The sequence below is a fragment of the Tamandua tetradactyla genome, chromosome 8, assembly GCF_023851605.1.
Source record: "Tamandua tetradactyla isolate mTamTet1 chromosome 8, mTamTet1.pri, whole genome shotgun sequence".
Taxonomy (NCBI): Eukaryota; Metazoa; Chordata; class Mammalia; order Pilosa; family Myrmecophagidae; genus Tamandua; species Tamandua tetradactyla.
Genome location: NC_135334.1, coordinates 122,942,528 through 122,954,922, shown reverse-complemented (window position 1 = coordinate 122,954,922; position 12,395 = coordinate 122,942,528).

Here is a 12,395-nt window from a genome sequence, read left to right as displayed (position 1 = left end):
ATTTAGGTTTGTATAAGTTTCCTCCTGCTGCTATAACAAATTATGAAGACTTAGTGACTTAAAGCAACACATATTCATTATTGTACAGTCTTGGAGGTCAGAAGTGCAAAGTGAGTCTCTCTGGGTGACGGTAAAGGTGTTGGCAGGGCCGCGTTCCTTCTGAAGGTCCAAGGGAGCCCTTTCAGCTTCTGGGACCCACCCCACCTTCCTGGGCTCACCGCCTTCCCCCGTCCTCAAGGCCAGCAGTTGTGGCTTCAGTTCTCCCACCACTTCACCGATTCTCCTCTGCTTTCCCCATGTTCCACATTTAAAGGACCCTTGGGATTACACCCACACGGTTAGGATAATTTCCCTGTTGTAAGGTCAGCTGCTTAGTAATGTCAATTCCACCTGCCCTTTAATTGCTCTTTGCCATGTAACGTGGCATCGTCACAGCTTCCAGGGCTCGGTGTCTGGACTTTTGGGGGAAGCATTATTTTACCCACCATAAGGTTATTTCCTGTCCTTTGCTATTATAAACAGAACTGCTGAATATCCTTGTACAAATGTCATTTCCTACCTGTGAGTACATTTGTAAGATGGATTCTTAGAAGTGGACTTTCTAGGTAAGAGTGCATGTTTAAAAAATTGGGGGGGGGGAGAAATTTCCACATTTCACTCCGAAAGGATTGTACCAATTTACATGCCTATGCCAACTTGTTGATTCTGGTTTCCTTACCCCTCTGACACACAGTGCTCTAGCAGACTCTTTCCTTATGGCCAGTCTGGTAGCTGGAAATGGGCTTTTTTACTATTTTATTGTGCATTTCAAAAAATTGCAAGTGAAGTTGAACGTCTTTTCATATTTATATTTTTATTCCTGGAAACGGCTGTGCATATTCATTTATCTGTTGGTTTGCTTTTTCTTAATACATACAACCTTTTTATATAACAAGAATACTGGAAATTAGTATGTCATATTTTCTAAATATTTTGTCCAGCTTATTGTTTGTCTCTTGACTTTTTCCGTACAGAAATTTAAAATATTTATGCCAATTTATACATTTTTTTTTAATTTAGGGGACTTCTGTGTTTTGTGTCTTGCCTTTCCCAAATCTGAGATTTTACAAAATTTCCCCATTTCATTTCATTTCTTTATATTTTTACTTTTTACATTTAAGTCCTTGATACTGTATTTGGATATATTTAGATGTAAGGAGCAACAGAAGTCTCCAAGTGTCTTCTTCCCCATTGCCAGTCCATCAGGGAACGTTGTTCCAACATCATTTTCAAAATAATCTACTTTCCTTTTATTTACATACTAAATTCTGGTGGGCAAATGTATCTTTCTAGTCTTTTGCTTACCAAAACTTTATATTACAAATATTTTATATAGTAGTTTCAAGATGTTTAGTTCACAAACTAAAATTCACCCTTCTGAAGTGTACTCTTCAGTGTTTTTTTTTAGTATATTCACAGGGTTGTACAACCATTACCAGTACCCTAGTTTCAAAATATTTTCCTAACCTAAAATAAAAAAGCCCATACCTGTAAACGGTCATCCCCCTGCCTCGTCCCACCCCTGGCAATCACTAACCCACTTTCTACCTCTGTATAAATTTTATATCTTTCGTCTCTGTGCCAATTCTTGGCATGTAATATAAATGGAATCATACAACATTTGGCATTTTGTGTCTGGCTTCTTTCTGTTTGCATAATGTTTTCAGGGCTCATCCGTGTGGCAGCACGTGTCACTGCTTTATTCCTCTTTATGGCAGAATAATGTTCCACTGTATGGATTTGCCAAATTTTATTCATTCATCCAGCAGTTGAGGGACATTTGGGTTGTTTCCACTTCTGGGCTGTTATGAATGATGCTGGTTTGAACATCTGTGTACAGGATTTTGCGTGGACATATGTTTTCAGTTCTTTTAACTAGGAGTGGAATTGCTGGGTAACTCATGTTTAGCTTTTTTTTAAAAAAATTTTTTTTTAAGCATAGCAACATATAAATACAAACATCCTTACCATATGATCATTCCATCCTTGGTATAATCAATAACTCACAATATCATCACATAGTTGTAGATTCATCATCATGATCATTTCTTAGAACATTTGCATCAATTCAGAAAAAAAATTCATACATATCATACCTCTTACCCCTCCCTTTCATTGATCACTAGCATTTCAATCTACTAAATTTACTTTAACATTTGTTCCCCCTATTATTTATTTATTTGTAATCTATATGCTTTACTCATTTGTCCATAGGTGGATAAAAGGAGCATCAGACACAAGGTTTTCACAATCACACAGTCACATTGCGAAAGCTATATTATACAATCGTCTTCAAGAAACATGGCTATTGGAACACGTTTAACTTTTTGAGGGTTTGAGCCAAATTGTTTCCCAAAGTGTCTGCACCATTTTACATTCCCATCAGCAGTGCGGGAGGGAATTCCCATCAACATTCGCTATTGTCTGGTTTGCTTTGGGCATCTCAGTGGGCGTGTCTCAACGTGTGTTTTTGTTTTCTTGGCTGCGAACATCTTTATTGCTTATACTTCTTCAGTGCTTACTAGAGGGCTGCAGGGTGGTTGGCTGAAAAGATGCCTCTTGGCTGAGGGAGGGGCTCAGGGTTTGAGCCTCTGGGCTCCTGGGGCTCCTAGGGGTGCCTGAGGGAGCCTTTGAAGCGTGGCTTGCCCAGCCCAGTCTGCAGGCTGCTCGGCCTCCGGGGCTCGGTTTCGCCTGGCCTAGGAAATGGCTCTCCAGGAGTCACAGAAATGAGGGGCTGCGCTGGCAGAACCCTAAAAGTGAAGACACAGATGGGCCTGGTCCTCCAGGGCCACGATGGCTCCCATGGCGTCCAGGGTTTTGCTCCCTCGTCCTGGGGCGGCGTCTGCACTCCTGGGAGAGGGCAGGGCTGCCGTGCTGGTTTTCCGTCTTCAGGAGACACGTGTGCCCTGGCGCACCTCCTTCACCAACGTGGGGAGGAAGTGGAGCCTGTCCTGCAGGGTCACGTGTCCGTGGTCCAAATGGAAGTCCAGAGAGAGGTAGGTGTGGGACCTGCAGACACAGGCTGGCCGCGCTTGGCTGAGGCCTCCACCGGGATCAGGGAGCTCAGGGTTGGCTGGCAATGAGGGACTAGCCACAGAAAGGGATGTTTCCTAGTCCCAGAAGCAGGGACAGAGCCGAGAAGATGGATCCAGAGGGGCAGCTGGAGAGGACTTTGAAGGGGGTCGGGGCTGGAAAGGGGACAGTTCCTGAATGGTTCTGTGCAAAGACCGCCGGCGCCAGACACGGGCCCGTGGCAGCTCCAGGTGCCGTCCTTGTGCTTTTGGTCACCCTCCCTCTCCAAGGACTGATGGCGCTGCGCGCCTTTTCTCGTGCTTGTTGCCATTTGTACATCTTCTTTGGAGAAATGTCTATATAAATCCTTTGCCCTTCTCTTTCAAAATAAATTTTTGATTTTTTATTGGTATGTATTATATATTCCCACACCACGTAGCCATCCCAAGTGCACGATCAGTGGCTTCCAAGATCACCATATACTGTGCATTCATTGTCACAATCGACTTTTTCTCTTTTTTTAAAAAAATGTTTTTTATTGTTAAATATAACATACATACAAAGAAAAGAAAGAAAAAGATTTTCAAAGTGTACTTCAACAAGCAGTTATAGGACAGATTTCAGAGTGTGCTGTGGGGACCATTCCAGCATTTCAGATTTTTCCTTCTAGCTGCTCCAAAACACTACAGGCCAGAAGAAGTATATATTTTTCTTTTTTTGTGTGTGAAAAATAACATATATACAAAAAACCCAATAAATTTCAAAGCACATTGCGACAATTCGTTGTAGAACAGATTTCAGAGTTTGGTATGGGTTACAATTCTACAATTTTAAGTTTTTACTTCTGACAGCTCTAAGATACTAGAGACTAAAAGAAATATCAATACAGTAATTCAGCAATCATGTAATTTGTTAAACCCTACCTTCTCTGTATAACTCCACCATCACCTTTGATCTTTCTATCCCTCTCGTTAGGGGTATTTGGGTTATGGCCATTCTAACTTTTCCATGTTGGAAGGGGCTGTCACTAATATGGGGTAGGGAGATGGAACTAGCTGATGTTCTGGAGAGGCTGGGCCCTCTGGGTTTCAGGACTTATCTGGTCCAGGGGCCCATCTGGAGGTTGTAGTTTTCTGGAAAGTTACCCTAGTGCCTGGAACCTTTGTAGAATCTTATATAACATCCTGGGTGTTCTTTAGGATTGGCAGGGATAGTTTTGGTTGGGGTTTGGCAAGTTATGATAGGCAGCAATATCTAACTGAAGCTTGCACAAGAGTGTCCTCTAGAGCAGCCTCTCGACTCTATGTGAACTCTCTCAGCCACTGATACCTTATATGTTACACTTCTTTTCCCCATTTTGGTCACGGTGGAATTGTTGATCCCACGGTGCCAGGGCCAGTCTCATCCTGGCCCTCCCACGTCACCAGGGAGACTTTTACCCCTGGATGTCATGTCCCATGTAGAGGGGAGGGCAATGATTTCACTTGCAGAGTTGGGCTTTGCCCCTTTCTAATTGCATTATTCATCTTTTTATTGTTGAGTTTTAAGAGTTCTTTAAATATTTTGGATACAAGTCCCATATGAGATACATGATTTACAAATATTTTTTCTCATTCTATAGATTGTGGTTTTGCTTTCTTGATGGTGTCCTTTGAATCCTTTGAAACACAAAAGTTTTAAATTTTGACAAAGTCCAAATTTCCCTATTTTTTCTGTTATTTTTGTTTTAGGTATTGTATCTAAGAAATCCCATTCTGGTTACTTTTCTTCTTCCACATTATGCTTTAATGCCTAACAGTATCCATTCTCACTGTCTTTTCTTTCTTTCTTTTACCCAGATTCTTTCCTGTCTATTCAAAAATATATATTTTTATTGATACATCTTCACATACGTACATTCCATACATGGTATACAGTCAGTGGCTCACAATATCATCACAGCCATGCATACATCACCATGATCATTTTTTAGAACACTTGCAATACTCCAGAAAAAGAAATAAAAGGAGAAAAGAAAAAACTCATACATCCCATACCCCATACCCCCTCTCTCATTGACCACTAGTATTTTCATCTATCCAATTTATTTTACCCCTTATCCCCTCCTATTATTGATTTTTATCCATATTTTTTTGTTCATCTGTCCAGACCCTGGATAAAAGGAGCATCAGACACAAGGTTTTCATAATCTCACAGTCATATTGTAAGCATTATATCTTTATACAATAGTCTTCAAGAATCAAGGCTACTGGAACACAGCTCAGCAGTTGCAGGTACTTCCCTCCAGCCTCTCCAATACACCATAAACTAAAAAAAGGTATCTATATAATGCATAAAAATAACCTCTCGACTGAAATCTCTCAGCCACTGACACTTTATTTTGTCTCATTTCTCTCTTCCCCCTTTCGGCTGAGAAAGCTTTCTCAATCTCATGATACCAGGTCCCGGCTCTTCCCAGAAGTTCTGTCCCACGTTGCCAGGGAGACATGCACCTCTGGGAGTCATGTCCCACGTGGGGTAGGGGGAGAGCAATGCGTTCACCTGCCCAGACAGCTTAGAGAGAGAGGCCACATCTGAGCAACAGAAGAGGTTCTCTGGGGGTGACTCTTAGGCCTCATTTTAAGTAGGCCTAGTCTATCCTTTGCCAGAATAAGTCTCACAGGGGTGAACACCAAGATCGTGGGTTTGGCCTATTGATTTGGTTGTTTCCACTGCTTATGAGAATATCAGAAATTCTCCAAATGGGGAAGTTGAATATTTCCCCCTTTCTCCTCAGTTCCCCAAGGGGACTTTGCAAATACTTCTTTATTCACTGCCCAAATGGCTCTGGGATATATCAGGGCATCAACTAACCTGGACAAACCAACACAATCTCACGCCTTATTCAAAATTCCAGGTTCTTATGGTGTTCAAGTAAACTGACCATACAAGTTAAATTAGGAAATGTACTACCCAAAATATAAATTTTGCACTAAATGAACATCTCTCCCTTTAGTCGCACACACAAGTTGCAGTTTTAATGCATGGACAATAGCATCCTTTTCCCAGTCTTCTGGTATACTTTAGTCGTCTCCAGATCTGCTTCATTCATACATTTACTCGGTGTCTGATCCCTTTTTCAACTTTTTAAACATTTCTTGTATGGGGTACTGCTGACTTTTATAGCTTCAGAGCTCTAACTCTGAGTCTCAGGTGTCACATAAATACTCGATGTTTCTGGCAATGACCAGATTACATATAAACGGCTCAGTATCTCAGAATTTAGAAAATAGTTACACGTCGTGAAGAGATGTGACTGCTGTAACAGCTTGCAATCTAGGACCCTTTACAATAGACTCCAACCTAATAACCCATGCTCTCAGCTTTAGTTCACCAAGTTTATATATTATTGTTGGTCTGTATGATTGAGTCATGATAATATTTGTCCTTTTATTTCTGACATCTCATTCAACATACCTTAATGTTCATTCACCTAGTTGCATGCCTCACAGCTTCAATCCTTCTTGTAGCTGCTCAGTAGTCCATTGTAGGTAAACACCATATTTCCCCCTTCCGTTCCTCAGTTGTTGCACCCTTAGACCACCTCATCCATTGCGAATCCCAAACACTGCCACCAGAGACACCAGTGCAAATGTCCCTTCCTGTCGGCACACTCAGCTCCTCCAGGTACATATGAAGGAGCTGGGTTTCTTCCTGTCTAATCTTGCTTCTTTATTTTCCATGTCAGTTTTAGAATCAGCTCAACTTTTCCCAAAAGCAATCCTTTTAGCATGTTTTAAAGATTGAAGTCACTGAAATTCATAGATTTGTGAGACGTGACATCTGTACAATAATGCAGCTTCCTATTCAATTTAAGGCAGGTCTCTACATTATTCAGACTGTCAAGTCACACGACAGCATTTTAAAGCGCCTTCTAATAGATCTAGCACCTTCCTCACAGCTTTGCTTTGTGTTGTTGCTCATACAAATGGCATCTTTTCTTATATTTTCTAGTTTCTGTAGTTTCTGGTTGCATATAAGAAAATTACCAACTTTTGTATACCTACAGCTATTCATCTTATTTTCTTGATAATTGACACTGAATTATTTTATTGATTATTCCTTAGTGAGTTATCTTGAGTTTTCTAGGTTTACAGTCATATCTAAAAATAATGGCAGTTTTGCTTTCTCCTTTCCCATTTTCGTATTTCTTGTTCCTTTCTGTTGTATAACTGTAGGCCAACCCTTCCAGGATAATTTTAAATAATGACAGTGTTAGTGGAAATACCTGTGTTGCTTCTGACTCTACGGGAAATGCTTTCAGTGTTTATGGACTGCAGAGAGAAAGTGCCATGCTTCTCTTTCTGTGGCTTTCTTTTGTTATACCTTGTCAGGTTGCATACGGTGTAATGCTGGCTCCATAAAAGAATTTGGAAGTTTTCCTGCTTTCCGTATGCTCCAGAACAATTTAAATAGCAGGTAGAATTCACCCGTGAAACCATCTGGACCTGACACTTTTTTGGGGTATAACTCTTTGAAAACATTCTTGATGTATTCTGCAGTGTTTGAAATGTTTCATTTTGTGTGTGTTTTAAAAAGTCTCCTGGAATTAGTTATAACATTTTCTATTTTCCTAGAAAATCATCCATTTCTACAGGGCTTTAAACATTTTTCTTAGGTGGACTGAGGTAACTGCCTGTGAGTCTATCAATGAGCCAGTGTGGTTATCTCCCAATTCTCATGGCTTATTTTGTGTGTTTGATCTCCAAAACGCTGGTGGGAAGCTTGCCTTGCGGGACTGCTTGTCTGCAGGAGCATTGCCACCGGAGAGCCCTGATCCCCAAATCCCCCCACGAGCCTCGGATTTAGTCTGAGATGAGGAAAGACAGACATTTGTCCCTATCCGGGGCTGGGCTATGCCCAGTGGGGTCCCAGGCCCTGTGTGAAGCTCCTCACTTCCTTTTGATTCTCCCGCGCTCCCCCGAGGCGGGTGGCATGGCCCCCTCCCCACTCTGCCGCCGGGGAAATGCGGGGTGGGGGTGGGGACACACTAGGAGCCTGGAAGGGTGGTCGGCAAAGCTGGGGCTCCAACCCGGGCTGCCGCCCCCAGGCCCATTCCAGGCCTGCCGGGACTCGCCTGTCCTCGGAGAACTGCTCCGGAGGGCCGGCTTCCTGCAGCGCCGAGCTCCCCGCCCTTGGGGTGCTGTGAGGGTGCGCCGGGCAGGGCTGGGTGCGGGGAAATCGGGCGAGGAGCGGGGTCAGGTCTCCGCTGTCAAGACACGGGATTTCCAATCTGGAGGGGAGAGCGCTGTGTCACCAGCCGAATTCTGATTCTCATTTCGATAGCAGAGCCCCCCCCCCCGAACACCCCCAAATCAACACCGAGTCACAGCGCCGCAAGGGGCCGGGCTGGAGACACCTGGGGCCAGCGACCCACGCACGTCCGACCCCTGTGGCTGCGTGGCCGACGCAGGTCACTTCGCCCCCCCCAGCCGTCCTCGCACCTGTGGAAGGGGGCGGCATGCTGCCGCACGCGGCAAAGCACCTGCTTCCCAAGGCCACCTGGCAGGGTTTCTCTTCCTTACTGTTGCATGAGATAGCGGTGTGCCCTGTGGGTGGCCTTACTGATGACATGTGAGACAATCGCACAGTGGCTGCAGGGGTGAAATGACGTAGTATAAAGAGAGAAGCCCTGTACAGGTCAGGTCAAACCCGGGCAAGGCATATCCGTCACAATACCAGCCTGGACTCTATCGTCACGGCCTTGCTGGGGGGCTGTGCGCAAGTCACCCCCACCGTCTGGGCCCCCAAACTTCCTTCTCTGGTCTTGCTTCTCAGCAAAATAAGAGATGAACATAATTCATCAATTCAGCAAATACCTATTAAGCACACTTTCTGTGCCAGGTGCCGTGCCCCTGGGGGCAGGTGTGAGTCAGGGAGGGGCCAGAGTCAGCAGGAGCAAAGACTTCTGTGAGCCTTGCTACAGCGCAGGGCGAGATGAGAAGCGGGTGAAGTGTCAAGGTTCTCTTCCAACTTTAAGTTCTGTCCTTCTGGGCGTAGGAGGAGGGACAGGCAGGACAGGCATCTCTGTTGAGGCTGTATGCTATAGGAGGTTAATGTCCAGGCCCAGGGATCACTCAGCCTTGGGCTGGCTCTGTCACTTTCTGGCTGTGTGACCACGTGTTAACAACTTAACCTCTCTGAGCCTCAGGAATGTTATCTGTAAAACTTGGATGCCAATAGTCCCTATCTCATAGGTTTTTTGTGGAGATTTTTTTTTTAACGTTTTTTATTTGAAATATAACCTATATTTCAAAAAAAAAAAAAAAAAGCAATGATTTTCAAAGTACACTCCAACAAGCAGCTACAGAACAGATGTCATGGTTTGGTACAGGCTGCCATTCCACAGTTTCAGGTTTTTCCTTCTAGGTATTCCAAACATCTTGTGAAGAATGAATGAGACATTGTGTAAAGCTCTCAGCTCAGTACTTAATAAGCAACTAATTAATGATAACCTTTCTTCCCTGCCTCTTCTTTTCCTCCTCCTTAATTTACCTGCTGTACTTGAGCAGCAAACACCTTCTGGAGCAGCGATCCCCCTCCACACCTTTCCACTATCTTTCTATTCGGAGGCACAAAAACCTCAGCTCTGCTGAATAAACTGATACCCCCACTGCTAGCTTTTGCAGAGGCTTCCACCATTGCACAACTTTCTGATGCTGTCTGCTGTGTGTGCCCAGAGGCGGAGGGGCTCGATGGAACCGTGTCCTTGGTGGGGCAGGGTAGACACACAGCCCAAGGCCTAGGAAAAGGTTTGAGATGAAAAAAATATTATTGGTTCCAAAATCTGAAAAGAAAACTGAAAAATCAGGAAATGTTTAATTAAATATCTATAAAATGTAGTATTGTGTTAACTTCATTAATTGTTAAATTTAGTGTTTCTTAGCATTTGAAAACAATTTGTAGGCTGGATCTTTCTCACTTTGCAAGTTTCCAAGTATGCAGAATAATTGCTAAGAAATTATAGCCAATTGTAAATTAAGTGAGTTGTTTGCACTGTAAATTAAATGAGTACATTTAGCCAAATTCAATAGCAAAATTATAAAAGTCCTTTAAAAAATTTTACAGTTAAAATAGTTAATATGGAATATTTTAAAGTATTTTAAAGCCTCTCCAGGGCCTAGGAAAGTCTTAAAAATGCCTCGGGCTTGTGCTGAGGAGGCCATTAACCCTCTTTTTAGTTCTTCTATTTTTTTTCCCTCTATGATAGCTCATTTTTCTAGCCTTTTTTGTAAGGCATCTAATATATACAGAGAATTTGTAATCGTTTTTGAAAATGTTCACAATACAACACAAAATTCTGGGTTATTAAACTATAGGGTCAGTATGATCTCAACCAGTTAGAAAAATCTATGCAAGTGTTTAAGAAAAAGACTAGAAAGAAATATACTAAAATATTGACAGCTCTAGGTAAGAGCAACCTGCATACTTGTCTTTTCTTTTTTGTAGTTTTCAGGCTTTCTAAATTTTCTACAATGAAAATATATTACAATCAGAAAAATTTTTTTGCTAGTAAAAATTTTTTCTTACTCCAAAAGTAATTTATGCTCATTATAGAAAATCACAGAATACATGTAAGCATAAGGAAGGAAAAGAAACATGCGAATTCCACCCGCCCAGAGACAGCCACTGGATTCTTCCAGATCCTTTTTATGCATGCGTAAACATTTATATTTTTATCACAGAATGGGATCATTCTGTACATAGTACTGTTTTGAAACCTGCTTCTTTCCCTCACAATGTATATTGAGAACATTTTTTAATGTCAACAGCACATTTCTACAAGATGATTTTAATGGCAGCATACTTTTACATTAGAAGGATGAAGGATAATTTACTTAACCCCCAGTTATTAGACATTTATGTGGTTTTCAGTTTTCCTCTATTACAAATAGCGCTGTGAGTAAAAATATCCTAGCGTCTAAGACTCCTTCCTACTCCCAGGAAAGCATAGCCCACGACCCAGTAGACATTTACTTTTGAGTCCCGCCAGGTTCTGAGGACCCTCGGGTGTCCCATGGCAGTTCCTTTGTGGGGGAGTTTTCCGGCCAGCAGGACACAAACTTGGACCAAGAAAGCCAGGAGACCTTCTCTGGGAAGGTGGCATTGAAGTGGGATTTGACAATTGTGTAGGAGTTCACTGGGGAGACAGGGTGGGATGAGGCAGGGAGACCTTTCAGAGAACAGGACATGAGTAACTGGCAAGACAGCCTTTCACTGAACATCTTTGGATGCTGGGTACTTTCCTAGAAGTTTTTTCATTTATTCCCCCCTGGACCCTATTTGGTAACCATTATTATTCCCATTTTCCGGATGAGGAAATTTGCAAAAGAGAAAAACTGAAAACCACATAAACGTCTAATACCTGAGGTTCCAGTTTAGCCAGCGGTGGAACCAGGAACTGAGCACAGGTCTTCCCAACTCAGAAGCCCAAGCCCTTTCGTGCTTCCTTTCTTTTTCTTCTTTCCCCCAGTTCCAGGAAAGGTGAGGCTGCAGTCTAGTTCCTTTTCCTCGTCGGGTGCCTCTTGGCAGCAGACGTGCCCTGCATGTTGCGGCCTGCGCCTCCCTGGCCTGGAGAAGTCCCTGCACCCCAGCCGCGTGGGCTCCTGCAGCAGCCTTTTCAGAAAAGAGGAGGGGAGCGCCTGGCTGCCATAATGTGCCCCGTTTCCTGCCACCACATGAACAAGTCTGCACTTTCTCTGCTACTCCTCATTTGTCTTGGCACAAAGACACAAGTCAGGCTGAGAGTGGCCCGCTCTGGGAGCGGTGAGATATTTGGTGGAGCGGAGGCCTAGGGTGGAGAGGCTGGAGGGCTGGAGACACAGGGCCATGCTAAGGCATCTGCTGGTGGAAGGACTGGTCAAATGGTTCCTTAGGAAGAGGAGTCGGACGGCTGTGGGAAGCATGGCTTGGCCTGGAGAGAGACAGGCATTGGGGAAGATAGGTGATGGACCAAAAATAATAATAGGGGACATTTTTTTTTAATCACCAGACATTGTTCTTAGCATTTTACGTGTTTTAACTCTGCTAATCCTTAAGAGGTAGGTACTATTATCATCTCTGTTTTCCAGGTGAGAAAATGGAAGCCCAGACAGATTAAGCAACTTGCCCAAGGTCACACAGTAAGTAGAAAGTAAGAGATTTGGACAAAGGCAGCCTGCTTTTGGCCCCTTATCCAGTTCAGCTCTTGTAGAGTTGGGTGACGCCGTCTGTTAGCTCTGTGAGGGTAGGAATCATGAGAGTCTGGGTGAGCACTGGGTCCCCAGTGCACAGCTCAACTTCTGAAGCTGGATGGGCTCCACCAG